At 42.2% G+C, this 13,394-nt stretch overlaps 1 protein-coding gene across 2 annotated transcripts in view; it reads right to left on the reverse strand.

Moving 5' to 3' along the window:
* acvr1l (activin A receptor, type 1 like) overlaps positions 1-11,293 on the reverse strand; it is a 32,971-nt gene extending 21,678 nt beyond the window's left edge. Inside the window, exons 1-2 of one of the 2 annotated variants that reach the window (XM_060929556.1) lie at positions 11,222-11,293; positions 10,478-10,555 (exon numbers count right to left, since the gene is read on the reverse strand). The gene's annotated coding sequence lies outside the window, so the exon portion shown is untranslated. Of the gene's footprint in view, positions 1-10,477; positions 10,556-10,666; positions 10,783-11,221 lie in introns of those variants that run through there. The other variant, XM_060929544.1, reaches the window with a different exon arrangement.
* Positions 11,294-13,394: the final 2,101 nt, after the last annotated feature.

Below are 13,394 nucleotides of genomic sequence, written 5' to 3' on the forward strand. Positions count from 1 at the left end.
ACGACACATCTGAGTCGCTGACAAATCCTGAATTTCTGTAAAGACAACTGTCCAGAGATTTATAAGCACGCAGTGCTTCACCACTGAACAGCGAGGGAAAGTTAATGAGGTAATTATACACGTCTGGGTATTCCGCTGGCAGTTCAAAATCCACTGACACGGTCGTGAAAACTACGTCCGGTAAGCCATAAGGGTCACTAATCTGTAGATCATTTTAGACATATATCTAGTTATCTGTTCATTAGAAAAATGAGCCGTGTAGTCCGTCGGTTGAAATTGATCCATTCTGTACACGAGTGCAGCAGTATTCAGCGGTGTTTTTTACTGACAAGATGGCGGCTGTGTACTTTCAGGTCACGTGACTGCAAGATCTCTATAGGCCTATGCATTTAACGGCATTTTTAAACTGACTTTACTCTCCCAAAAAGAATATGAACAGACAAAAAACAAATAGAAAGGAACAAATACAACATTAAATGCCAGTCCATGTACGTGACTTACTTTTCACAATGAGAATGCCTAGGCGATCACCTTACATAACATTGCATTACATTTAGCGGTTATTGTTTATACAAAGCTACTGAAAAAAGGACAGATTCAGCAGCATACAAAATGTGGGGGCATACAGGGTATACAGGTTAATCAGGGTTAGTATATATGAGAGTTTTTTTCTTTGTTGTTTGTTTTGTTTTAAACGGGGTAAAGCCTTTACAAAAAAAAAAGAAAAAAACTCATATATACTAACCCTGATTAACCTGTATTGAGGTATTTCACCTGACGTCACAGGGTCACGTGACGCCCCGGTGTCCGCCATTTTGAACGTCAAGCTAGCTAATGTCAACAACAGTAGCTGGTATGTTACTGTAGCAATGTTTACGTTCAGTCATTTGGATGACTGTTAAAACCTTTCAGTCTCAAGTTTTTCCTTGACTGGATTTACTAGTTTACTGAGCTAGCGCGCGCCGGCCGGCTAGCGCGCGCTAGCTCAGTAAACTAGTAAATCCAGTAAAGGAAAAACTTGAGACTGAAAGGTTTTAACAGTCATCCAAATGACTGAACGTAAACATTGCTACAGTAACATACCAGCTATGATGTTGTTGACATTAGCTAGTGCTAACAGCTAGCTGCTAATACACTGCTACAACACAGACACCGACCCTAATAATACAGTTCTTGGTCATTGTCTGGTAACAGCAAATTTATAACTTGCCATGTCTCAACAGACTAAGAAGTTATTTCAATGGCGTTTAATAACATTTTGTTTATCCTGAGGACCGAAAGTAAATGAAAATGTGAACAAACCTTAGCTGTAATAAGATGGCGACCACCGGCTCCAGGGACGACCCGCTGATGTAGGCATGTTACCCAGCCTGACACAAAATATTTGTAGGCATCCAAACTCTTATACGCTTTCAGATCAATACCTGTGTATGGCGATGGGTTTTTAACGACATAGGTATACAGATCATGTGGGCCGAAGTCAGGTAAAGACGAGGGCTTCGTGTACTTCCGTACGTCAGTGAACAATCCTGGTGGAAGCAGGTAAACGTCGTTCTCTACGCCTGCTAACCTCAATTTTTGCAAATACCTCTCCTTCTGCTCGCCCTGTAAATGCCCTACGTCGCTGGATAGTGAAGGTGTTTTCTGCATCTCGCTCCTTTTTCTTTTATGTTTTTCGTTTGTCGCCTTCCTCGCGTTCAAACTGATTCGAGCCGTGCCGTCCAATATGGCAGCATCACATGACTTGGTCACGTGGATGAAATACCTCAATACCCTGTATGCCCCCACATTTTGTATGCTGCTGAATCTGTCCTTTTTTCAGTAGCTTTGTATAAACAATAACCGCTAAATGTAATGCAATGTTATGTAAGGTGAGAATCGCCTAGGCATTCTCATTGTGAAAAGTAAGTCACATGTACATGGACTGGCATTTAATGTTGTATTTGTTCCTTTCTATTTGTTTTTTGTCTGTTCCTATTCTTTTTGGGGGAGTAAAGTCAGTTTAAAAATGCCGTTAAATGCATAGGCCTACAGGCCAAGTTTAATGACCTTGAGGTTATCAGAGGTCATATGTCGTTTTACAAATGAAAAATGAATTCAGCACCCAAACATTTAACAAACAAGGCCATTTGCTAACTTCATTAATCATTTTAGTACATTTCATTCCTTAGAAAGCTGAGAAACTGGGTTCAGCTGAGACGTTTACAGGCCCAAAGTTCAATGACCTCTAGAGGTCAACAGAGGTCAGATAGAGCTCGGCATATTGCAGATTTGAATTCGGCACACCCAAATTGACAAAATAAGACTGTTTGCCGACTTTGTCTCAAAAATGCCTTTAACTCCTTAAATAAGCACTTTTTTAAATTTTGGTACCAGTCTATATAGGTAAAAAACAAAACAAAAAAAACAAAATATCCCGCAGGCTTTCGTCTAAACCGGGGAACAGGGGCGCTGCGCCCTCTTACCGAAATGCCGATTGAACCCCAAGTCACACTTAGGCCATGCACTTAGGCTATATGCTACTGCACAACATGCAATCTTTCTCAAAACGATCTTTTCTCCATGAAAACATCCCAGCAACACTACGTGACAATGTGTCTGATCATCAAATACGTTATAATTGCTCCAAAAATATTCCAATCATAGTAGATACACCGCCAGACGGTGCAAAAACAATCCAAATTGGCGTTTTCCAGACTGAGGCGCCATGTTGTTTAGTTGTTTACTTGTCGCGGCTGCTCTTGCGAGATTTGGCATGGGTTACATACAAGGTCAGCTGACTTGTAGAGCGAGATTTCTCGAGACTGAATGACCTTTCACCCACCGGTGCGGGAGCTTTTGACAGAAGTAGTTCGCGAGTTGTTTTTGTTGACACTTGGGCATTTCAAGATGTCATCCTGAGGCACGAAACGGAAGAAAGCCAAAGACTGTCCGGGACAGAACAAGATTACTTCTTTCTTTTTCAATGTTGACAGACAATTTGTTACAATTTCCCTGTCAGATAGCCTCAGAATGTCCCATTGTAGCCTCAATTTTTCAAAGGCTTCGTGCGGCGGGCGGACAACCGGCACCATCCCCCCATCGCTTCGCTCCCTCGCCATGGTGAGCGCCCTCATACTAAATTTTTCTAGAAAAAACCCTGTCCCGCGCTGCGTCATGACAGACCGGCTGCACTGATTCATTTACAGGCTGCCAGGTCTGTATAAAAACACCCACAACCTACACACTAAACAAAATTTTAAACTCAAACATTATCTTGTCTGTCATGATGCAGCACAGTTTTTTTTTTTTTTTAAACCTAGAGGTGGATGATTTAAAAAAAAAAATCTAAATATTCTCAAACACAGTACTGTTCAAAAGTTTTGGCACCCTATTGTTTTCTTCATACTAACTTTGTTAGAGATTTCTCTTTTATGATTTCCACATTATCGAGTAATGAGCCTACAGTCAGAGAGTTCTCCACAAACACACTGAACTTTACAACAGCTGCATGCATGTGAAATGGAAATAAATCGACTAAGGCAGGAAAAACTATTTTGCATAAAATTGTTATTGTCCATTACAAGTAAAAAGTAACCAATAACCAAACTTAATAATAAACTTAATCAATAACCAAACTTCAATTCAATGTGCAATCTTCATTTTATGTTGCAATTCACAACTATTCTATGGTTTTCCTTTATTAAAATAAATAAATAAATATATATATATATATATATATATATATATATATATATATATATATATAAAAATAAAATGGTAGTATTCGCAAAATAGGGAGAAAGTGATAATATTGGGGTGGGTGCAAGTGGGAAATTAACCCCCACTTGCCCCCCAGGGTACAGATAAGCTTTTTGGCCTCGACGAGACCAAGATGTTTGTTTTTTTCTCCCTCAGGACTGTGTACACACCCAAATCCAATCTTTTCAAATCCAATCTGCGCAAAAATCAGAATTGTGCTTCAGTTGACTTAATTTTACTGTTATCCTATGAGGCACTGGTGTAACATTTATTCATTAGCCCATTGTTTTTCATTCTTATGTTGTAAGTTTTGAGTGATTTCAGGCCAGGCTTGTCATACTCGAGTCCAACTCGTGCCCTAATTTTAAGGACTCGTGTATTAACTGCATTCGGACTCGTAAACTGGAGACGAGGACTCTTATTTTGTCTTTATTTTTTGTAACATACCATAATAATTTGGCATAAGATATTTATATCTATATTCATTTTGTACTCGTGCCAAATGAATTCTCACACGTGCACCGTAAACGACTCGCACCTGCACAGGATTAAGGCGCAATCAGCGCGCTGATATAAAAACCGTGAAAATGCACTTACTTTGCGAAGTATTGAGTCGCATTGCTGACACATTACCAAGCCTTATTTACATGTTTGGTTTCCTGATTACCTGTTTCTCGTCTTTGATTTTCTGCTGAGTCTACGATAGCCTGTTTGTGCCTTGCTCGACCTATTGCTTGTTTCACCGTTTTATGATTTTGCCTGCCGTTCTGGATTATTGGCCTGCCTTCACTTGTATTAATAAACACACCTTCTGCACTGACATCCGTCTCCCAACCATCTCTGACAGAATACTTCACACTCCCTGATAAAGAGAATGCACATTCACCTGTTCATACGTCATGTTCAGGAACAAACTAATGTTCATGGCGCTAAAACAGCCACCGTCAAATGGTGCGGTTGGAGCTTTGTTCTCGGACTCGACTCAATTTTTTTTAATGGCGAACACCGGGGACTCGAGACTTATCTTGAGTAATGCAGTGTTTTCCCCAGAAAAAAATTAAAGCCCTAAATTCTGGCATGATAATACACAGACAATTGAGCGCCAACAGCGCAAAATGAAACTGGGGGGGTCCGGGGGGATGTCCCCCGGAAAATTTTTTTTTGAAAATAGATGCTCTCAGGTGCATTTTCAGGGTCTCCGAGATGTTTTAGATACATGATTATAGGATAGATTTTACCACTGTTTCAATGATTTCTGACCTAAATAGGGTCATCCCACGTCAATTCAACCGGGGCCCGCGCACTTGGGTCTCAAAAAATTCTGAAAAAAAAAAAAAATCACCAGATGTACCCATGTTACCTAGGAGAAACACTGTAAATTTATTTGAATGTAAGATGTACCGTATACTTTCCATGTTACAGCCAGTTTTACTGGGGGAGGGGGGTGCCAATTTTGTTCACGCTTTTTTTTGTCAAAGTTCACAAGCCCATAGCTCAAGAACAAAACCATGTAGGAGGCTCAAATTTTGCATGCTGGTACATAAATACGAATAGTATGTAGCAAAACTGTCATTTTGGGTCTGGATGATCCTGCATGGTCATCGCACTCCCTCAAAGATGATCAAAATTTTATTGGAGTTTTTGGCTGTGCTCTGTTTAGGCCTTCAGAAGACATATTTTTACTCAACATAGACACTTGATTTTTTTCCCTTATTGAGAGAAATAGAAACACACTCAAAAAAAGCAATAAACAGAAAGGAAACTCTATCGGTGTTTGAACAGAAGACCTCAAGTCTGACAAATCATTTTGGATGTCATTTTCAGAGCACCGTAACACCTTGTGGGAATGTGCGCAGATTTTTAAAATATTTTTTTCTTTATTCTCCATGATCCCTTCTTTTTAAAAACACCAATTTGTCTTGTCTTACTCGAATCTTTCTATTTTATTTTCCACCCTGAACATGGGCAAAATGCACCACTGAGAGCAATATGTTTTCTATCAGGCTTTCGTCTAAACGGGGGAACAGGGGCGCTGCGCCCTCTTACTCTCGGCGTGCGCCCCCTTACCGACTCCGTGAAAACATCCCAGCAACACTACGTGACAATGTGTCTGATCATCAAATACGTTATAATTGCTCCAAAAATATTCCAATCATAGTAGATACACCGCCAGACGGTGCAAAAACAATCCGAATTGGCGTTTTCCAGACTGAGGCGCCATGTTGTTTAGTTGTTTACTTGTCGCGGCTGCTCTCGCGAGATTTGACATGGGTTACATACAAGGTCAGCTGACTTGTACAGCGAGATTTCTCGAGACTGAATGACCTTTCACCCACCGGCGCGGGAGCTTTTGACAGAAGTAGTTCGCGAGTTGTTTTTGTTGACACTTTGGCATTTAAAGATGTCATCCCACGGCACGAAGCGGAAGAAAGCCAAAGACTGTCCGGGGCAGAAGAAGATTACTTCTTTCTTTTTCAATGTTGACAGACAATTTGTTACAATTTCCCTCTCAGACAGCCTCAGAATGTCCCATTGGAGCATTTTTCAAAGGCTTTGCACGGCGGGGGGGGACACAACCGGCACCATCCCCCCCCCCGCTTCGCTCCCTCGCACTAAATTTTTCTAGAAAAAACCCTGTCTATAACATTAATGTAAAGAGTAAATAACCAAAGGCCAGTTTTGCCCTGACATGATCACCTGAGAGTGCCGGTGGAGGTATCCTTTTCAATTTCAATGGTTCAGTGATTTTAGGGGCACCTGTGGTTAATCTCATGCCCCTTTTCCACCAAATCAGTTCCAGGGCTGGTTCGGGGCCAGTGCTTAGTTTTGAACCGGGTTTTCTGTTTCCACTGACAAAGAACTGGCTCTGGGGCCAGAAAAACCGGTTCCAGGCTAGCACCAGCTCTCTGCTGGGCCAGAGGAAAGAACCGCTTACGTCAGCGGGGGGGCGGAGTTGTTAAGGCCAACAACAAGACCGCGAAAGATCGCCATTTTTAAGCAACGAGAAGCAGCAGCTGTACAAACGCGAAGTCATCCATTATTATTATTATTGTTGTTGCTGCTGCTTCTTCCGTGTTGTTTTTGCTTCGATATTCGCGCCAAGGTTTATGCAAACGTAGCAACGTAACTGACGTATACAGCGACGTAATGACGTGGCTTCCCTTAGCACCGCGAGCTATGGAAAAGCAAACTGGTTCTCAGCTGGCTCGCAAGTTGAACGAGTTGTGAGCCAGCACTGGCCCCGAACCAGCCCTGGAACTGATTTGGTGGAAAAGGGGTATCAGAGACTAGACTATAATAGACTAGGTCAAACTTTTGTGATTAAAATCAGTCGGCTTTGTCCGTCTGGTCGGGGACAACATCGGTAGCCAATGAGATCGCTTATAATGAATCAGAAACTTCCAGGATGTCTGACGGTTTCTTTCGATATTTTTATTGGACGGTTTGAACACGTGATCTTGACACAGCCAACAGGTTAGTTTGTTTACATCATACCACGCGGACATATTACTTTGACAGAATCAACACAAACATTGGGAAAAAAAAGACCGCTTGTTTGACACAAATATCAATCAATATGTAAATGGAGCTGTTATTTGCTCTCCTATGTATCTAGTTACTTGTGGGTAGGAAATCTAAACGTATCGGATTTTATCTAAAGCGACTAATGCTGTGTTCACACTTATACCGGTACGAAAGTGGTATAACTGTATCGATACAAAGTATACCGGTACAGTTTAGTGCATCTGTCCACACTAGCGAGAAATGTTTGCGGTTTTCTTTCACGGTAGTTGAAATGCGCGTGCGCGAAATGTTTCCGTGGTTACCGAGTAACTTCCTTCCGAGAATATGGCGGATGAAACAATGTGTGTGTGCTTTTTGTTGTCAATGTACAGTCTGTATTTCTGGTGGTCATTTATTCAGTCGAATCGTATAAAACGCGCGAGGCAGTTGAGAAAGAAACAAAGAAAACGAATCTCCGTTCTTCACTATTTTATTCAGCGAAGACATCGATTGAGGTGTGTGACTTTGTGCATGCGCATTATATTTGTATCGATACAGAGCCGCTTCATCTGTCCACACTACATCGAAGCGCTACAGTACCGGTACGAAACCCATACGTTTGTGGGTTTCGTACCGATACAGTTATACCGCTACAGTACCGGTATAGACCCTTCTCACTGACGTCACCCGAAACCGGAAGTAAACAGACCCTGCGCCATTTTGGAAGACCAACAAACTTGTGATTAGGGGGAAATAACAGCAGCGGTATGTGAACCCACGAGAATAAAGTGGAGTGGCAAACGACTTAAACAAATCTGAGCTGTTTTATTTATGATTTATTGGCCCAACAGTAGACTTGAAAGAAACCTGTGTGAGACTTGGCAAAAAACTGTGGATATAATGGATGTCTGTGCATGATCTGCGGACACTTTGAGGTAAGCAAACGCAAGAAATTCAGATTTAAAACATGCTAAATTGGCCCCAAGTTGATAACTGTATGAGGAGCAAGCCTCCCAGACTTCTACAATTTAATAATAATAATAATAATAATAATAATAATAATAATAATTTAGGATGGTTTGGGGCTTGCTTGCTGCTGCCAGGTTGGTTGTTGAGTAGCCTGACTGTTTTTTTTTTTTCTCGCGTGTGGTATCATTGTTGACGCGAGGTTGTTTTTTGAACATGCCAATGCGGACACGATTTCCCCTGATGAGTTATGACTTCAGACGCGATGCGTGTGTGGAGGTGTGTAGTCCGCGTGATATGTGCGTAAGATAGGCTTCTCATGCGTTTGGAGATCCGCGCTCCGAGACAAGCGCAAGCGCCCCCCCAGGGAAAAAAAAGAGACCCCCCCGAAAATATCGGCATAGTTCGAACACTGAGTGTAGGCACTGGGTGTAAACAACAAATAGTTTACAATGTCTGGGTAGCAAACAGATGGCAGAATTGGTGTCCGGTCCTCCTTATGTTTCCATTCTCCCGTGCCGCGAGTCTTATCATATGGGTCAAACCCATCAATCACAGCCAGTTTCTCCACATACCGTGCCCTTTCTGCAGCTGGTAATGTACTCACATAACCAGAATTATCAGCCATCGTGTCACTTTACTCTCGCTCGTACTTTGTTTAATATTGTGAGTGCATGTACTTGGTCTTCCAATATGGCGCCTAACAAAATCTTGCGGCGCGGTGACGTCATGTGAAAGGGGTCTATAGTTGCTAGTGTGGACAGGTGTTGCGGTACGAAAGTAGTTTCGTATCGGTACAAAATCCCTAGTGTGGACAGGGTATAAGTGTATCGGCAGGCAGAGCAAGCATATCGGGCCCGACACACTAAAACGCTTTGGGGAAAACCATGTAATGTGAATAATGACCCGTATCGGACGTGGGAAAAACCATCCCCGAGCTGTTTCCATGTACACAACAATAACGGAGCAGAAGTCTGAGGTGGAGAAGAAAGAAAAAGAAAATCCGAATTGTTTGGAAATGTAAACGCAAACTAAAATATCCGGATTATGACCTCAAACGCTACGTTCACACTGCAAGGCTTAATGCTCAATTCCGATTTTTTTGTGAAATCCGATTTTTTTGTGAGGTCGTTCACATTAACAAATATATGCGACTTGTATGTGATCCTCAGTATGAACGAAAAGCGACCTAAAAGTGTTCCGCGTGCGCATTGCAGGATACGACGACGTCACACGCAGTGAGCATGGCCAGTGTTTACAGAAGTAAAACCGCCCGGTTGCGGTATGACTCATCCAATCTAGCTTGAATAGCTGCATCCCCCCAAATGGAAATCAGCTCCCTAACCTCTGCGTCCTTCCATTGAGAAGATTCAGAACCTTCACAGCCCGAAGCGTCCCTCGCATTGATGTCATGCGCAGGGGCGCAGATACGTTTTTTGAACTGGGAGGGACAAAAAACTGGGGGGGACAAAGCTGCCAGCAAACCAACCCCAACCCCGATATGCCTGTCAAACTTGTTGTTAGTAACCATAGCAACCAAGCTCGAGCTCGCAACCTGTACAGTCTGCACAGCTCAACCAACCGAATATCAGTCTTTGTTTTGTTTTATGTGAGTTGTTGCAACTATGTATACACTGCTGTGCACCTCAATAAACCGAATGGTAATTAGTCTTTTGATTTTTCCGTGAGGTTTGCCTTATGCAAAGAAAGACAGCATAGACGTTTTTTCCTCCCTATAAGTGGGGGGGACCGAACGAGGTGAATTTAAATCTGACTCGTCCCACCCTCTATCTGCGCCCGTGATTATGCGCCATGTTGTTGTAACTTTTTTGAGAGACCCGCCGCCTACTTCAGCGCAGAATAGTGACGTTTGTGGCTTGTTGATGACGTGTAAGTCGGATGAATGCGACCTGGCGGTTCAGACTGAAGTCGCATATGAAAAGAGCGGATAGGAATCGGAATTAGGACCACATATCCAAACGGCCTGGGTCGGATTTGAAAAAATCGGATCTGTGTCGTTCATATTGTCAATAAAAGATCGGATACAGGTCACATATGGGCGAAAAGATCGGATTTGAGTCACTTCAGCCTGCAGTGTGAACGTAGCCAAAGTGAATTTTGTGGTACATGAGCCATTTCTGAGTCATCATGCAGATGACATTTTTATTCTTGTATCTGATTTTGAAGTTGTTTTTTTTTCCTGAGGAAGAAAAAGGTGCAAGTCTGTAGTTATATTGCGAACTAAATAATAATAAAGTCGACTTACTTGCACAAATCCTGATATGATTCTTAACAGTCTTTAAACCCTTGCATAGCCAGTCATCTCTCCAGAGCAGACATCTTCCTGAAAAACAGGAGGAAAAAACAGATTTGATTTTGCCCTTTACTGGCTAAGGCTAACTTGCTATCTGTGGTAACAAATGCTGAAATAAATTATATATTACAAATATTTCACCTCACAACAACATTGTGGTTTTAATAAACATGCTAACTAGCCAGATAACATCCAAATGCTTAGCTAAGTTATGCTAACTTAGCTGGCTAAAAACAAACCGCGTATATATTGTACTATTTATGGTTTGCTCGCTAAAATAATTTTATTAACTATCATATTACGATAATAACCCGTTAGTATTGGAAAAAATAAAGAAACAATAATTAAAAAAAACATAACAGATAAAACAATCCATTGCTAGCAACATTAACTAAACCAACCTATGGTTGGATACCAAATCACTCCCTGCGCACTATGTAGTGCACTACACACTCGCTTTGTACATCGTTATTTCATCTCCTATGTAGTTCACTTGATCACTAAGCAGACAATCATTTGGGATCCAACCAACGTTGCGCCCTACATTGCTATATGCACGCTTCGCAAGCGGACTATCTAATTAAAAAAACAATATATTTATTTTGCTGTTACCTCAACAGCAGAATTAATATATTCGTAGTTAAATTTCAAATTCTGCGCTCTCTTTTTTTTTTGAAAAAGGTTGTTAGCTCTTACTTGGCTGTTGGCAAACACAACATAGCAGATGGAGCGCCACCCACCCGGTGTGAAACAGAATACAAACTCCCCTGCTGGCCACTCACAGAATTACAACTTCCCCATGTCATTCTTGCACGAGTCGGCTCTCGGAGTCGACTCTTTTAAGTGACTCGTGAGAGTCGACTCACATATCTGGACCGGGTTTTTTTAACAGAGTCGGTTCTTTGAATCGGATCTTTTGGGTGATCAATGAGAGTTGAATCGCATGTAGTGTAGTTTCTAGTGTAAGAGTTATTAGAAAAATTTAACTAGATAGATGCCTCCGCCCATGGTGGTGTAGTGGTTAGCGCTGTCGCCTCACAGCAAGAAGGTCCTGGGTTCGAGCCCCGTGGCCGGCGAGGGCCTTTCTGTGCGGAGTTTGCATGTTCTCCCCGTGTCCGCATGGGTTTCCTCCGGGTGCTCCGGTTTCCCCCACAGTCCAAAGACATGCAGGTTAGGTTAACTGGTGACTCTAAATTGACCGTAGGTGTAAATGTGAGTGTGAATGGTTGTCTGTGTCTATGTGTCAGCCCTGTGATGACCTGGCGACTTGTCCAGGGTGTACCCCGCCTTTCGCCCGTAGTCAGCTGGGATAGGCTCCAGCTTGCCTGTGACCCTGTAGAAGGATAAAGCGGCTAGAGATAATGAGATGAGATGAGATGCCTCCGCCCGGTAGACTACACGCCTTATTAAGTTGTGATTTGGGGAAAGACATTTGACCTCACAGTGACCTTGAACTTTTGATCTCAAAATCTAATCAGTTTATCTTTGTCCCTAACTGCACAAATGGTGAAAGTTTGGTGAAATTCCTTTCATTCGCCTTGGAGATATTGTGTTCACAAGGTTTTCGGACAGACATCTGACCTCACAGTGACCTTGACCTTAGACCTTTTGATCTCAAAATCTAATCAGTTTATCTTTGTCCCCAAATGCACAAATGGTGAAAGTTTGGTGAAATTCCTTTCATTTGCCTTGGAGATATTGTGTTCACAAGGTTTTCGGACAGACATTTGACCTCACAGTGACCTTGACCTTAGACCTTTTGATCTCAAAATCTAATCAGTTTATCTTTGTCCCTAACTGCACAAATGGTGAAAGTTTGGTGAAATTCCGTTCATCTGCCTTTGAGGTATCGCGTTCACAAGGTCTCGGGACAGACGCACGCACGCACGGACAGATGGACAACACGAAAACATAATGCCTCCTGCACCTTACAGTGGCGGAGGCATAAAAACAAAATATGTGGGCGTGCTATTAAAGTAAAATAACCAACGATTATTGGTGGCGTGATTAGTGGTGCGATTATTTTTCTCTAACAGCATGACCCAAAGTGTTTTATTCCACTTTTACCACAGCAATTAAATTGTATTAATGAATGACATACTTTTTGATCAATTTATAGTTACATTTAATATTTTCAAACATCCACGACACAGATCAGTTCTTGTTATCTTCTTCTTTCCAGGGAACATTACAGTCGTGGTTTCCTGTTGCCTTCTACTGGATTATTATAGAGGGTTTCTCCTCTTAACTACTCACACACACTTTCACACCTATGGGCAATTTAGAGTAGCCAGTTAACCTAAGTGCATGTCTTTGGACTGTGGGGGAAACCAGAGCACCCAGAAGAAACCCACACAGACATGGGGAGAACATGCAAACTCCATACAGAAATATGTCCGTGAAGGTTCTCAGTCACCCAGGTCATCGTAAACCGTAGGTGCTAAAGAAGGCAACTGGACTTGCTTGAAATCCTTGAAGACGTTTCAGCTCTCATCCGAAAGGCTTCTTCAGTTCTGTCTGACTAGTGGGGAGTTCCAGGACCAAAAGCAACCCTAAAGAGAGTTGTTGAGGTCACATGGGTCGTTGACCTTCTCAATCATCCTGTAGGTTGTTAGGGTCACTGGAGGCCGGGTGTGAACGGTGTTAGAAACCTAGAGGGTCGTTAGGGTGATCTGTGGGTCTGTCGGCTCTAAAAATGGTGAAAGGTGGATACCAGTGTAAAAACGCCCCAAGCATTAAAGAACAGAGTAATGTCCAGCTTGAAGAAGAGATAGATTGGAGATTTACAATCTCAAACCAATGCCTGCGGGAGATCACCAACACACTACCTATCTGCAAGTTCTGCTACCGCCAACATTTGAAGTATATT

The sequence above is a fragment of the Neoarius graeffei genome, chromosome 1 (genome assembly GCF_027579695.1).
Source record: "Neoarius graeffei isolate fNeoGra1 chromosome 1, fNeoGra1.pri, whole genome shotgun sequence".
In the NCBI taxonomy this organism is placed as follows: Eukaryota; Metazoa; Chordata; class Actinopteri; order Siluriformes; family Ariidae; genus Neoarius; species Neoarius graeffei.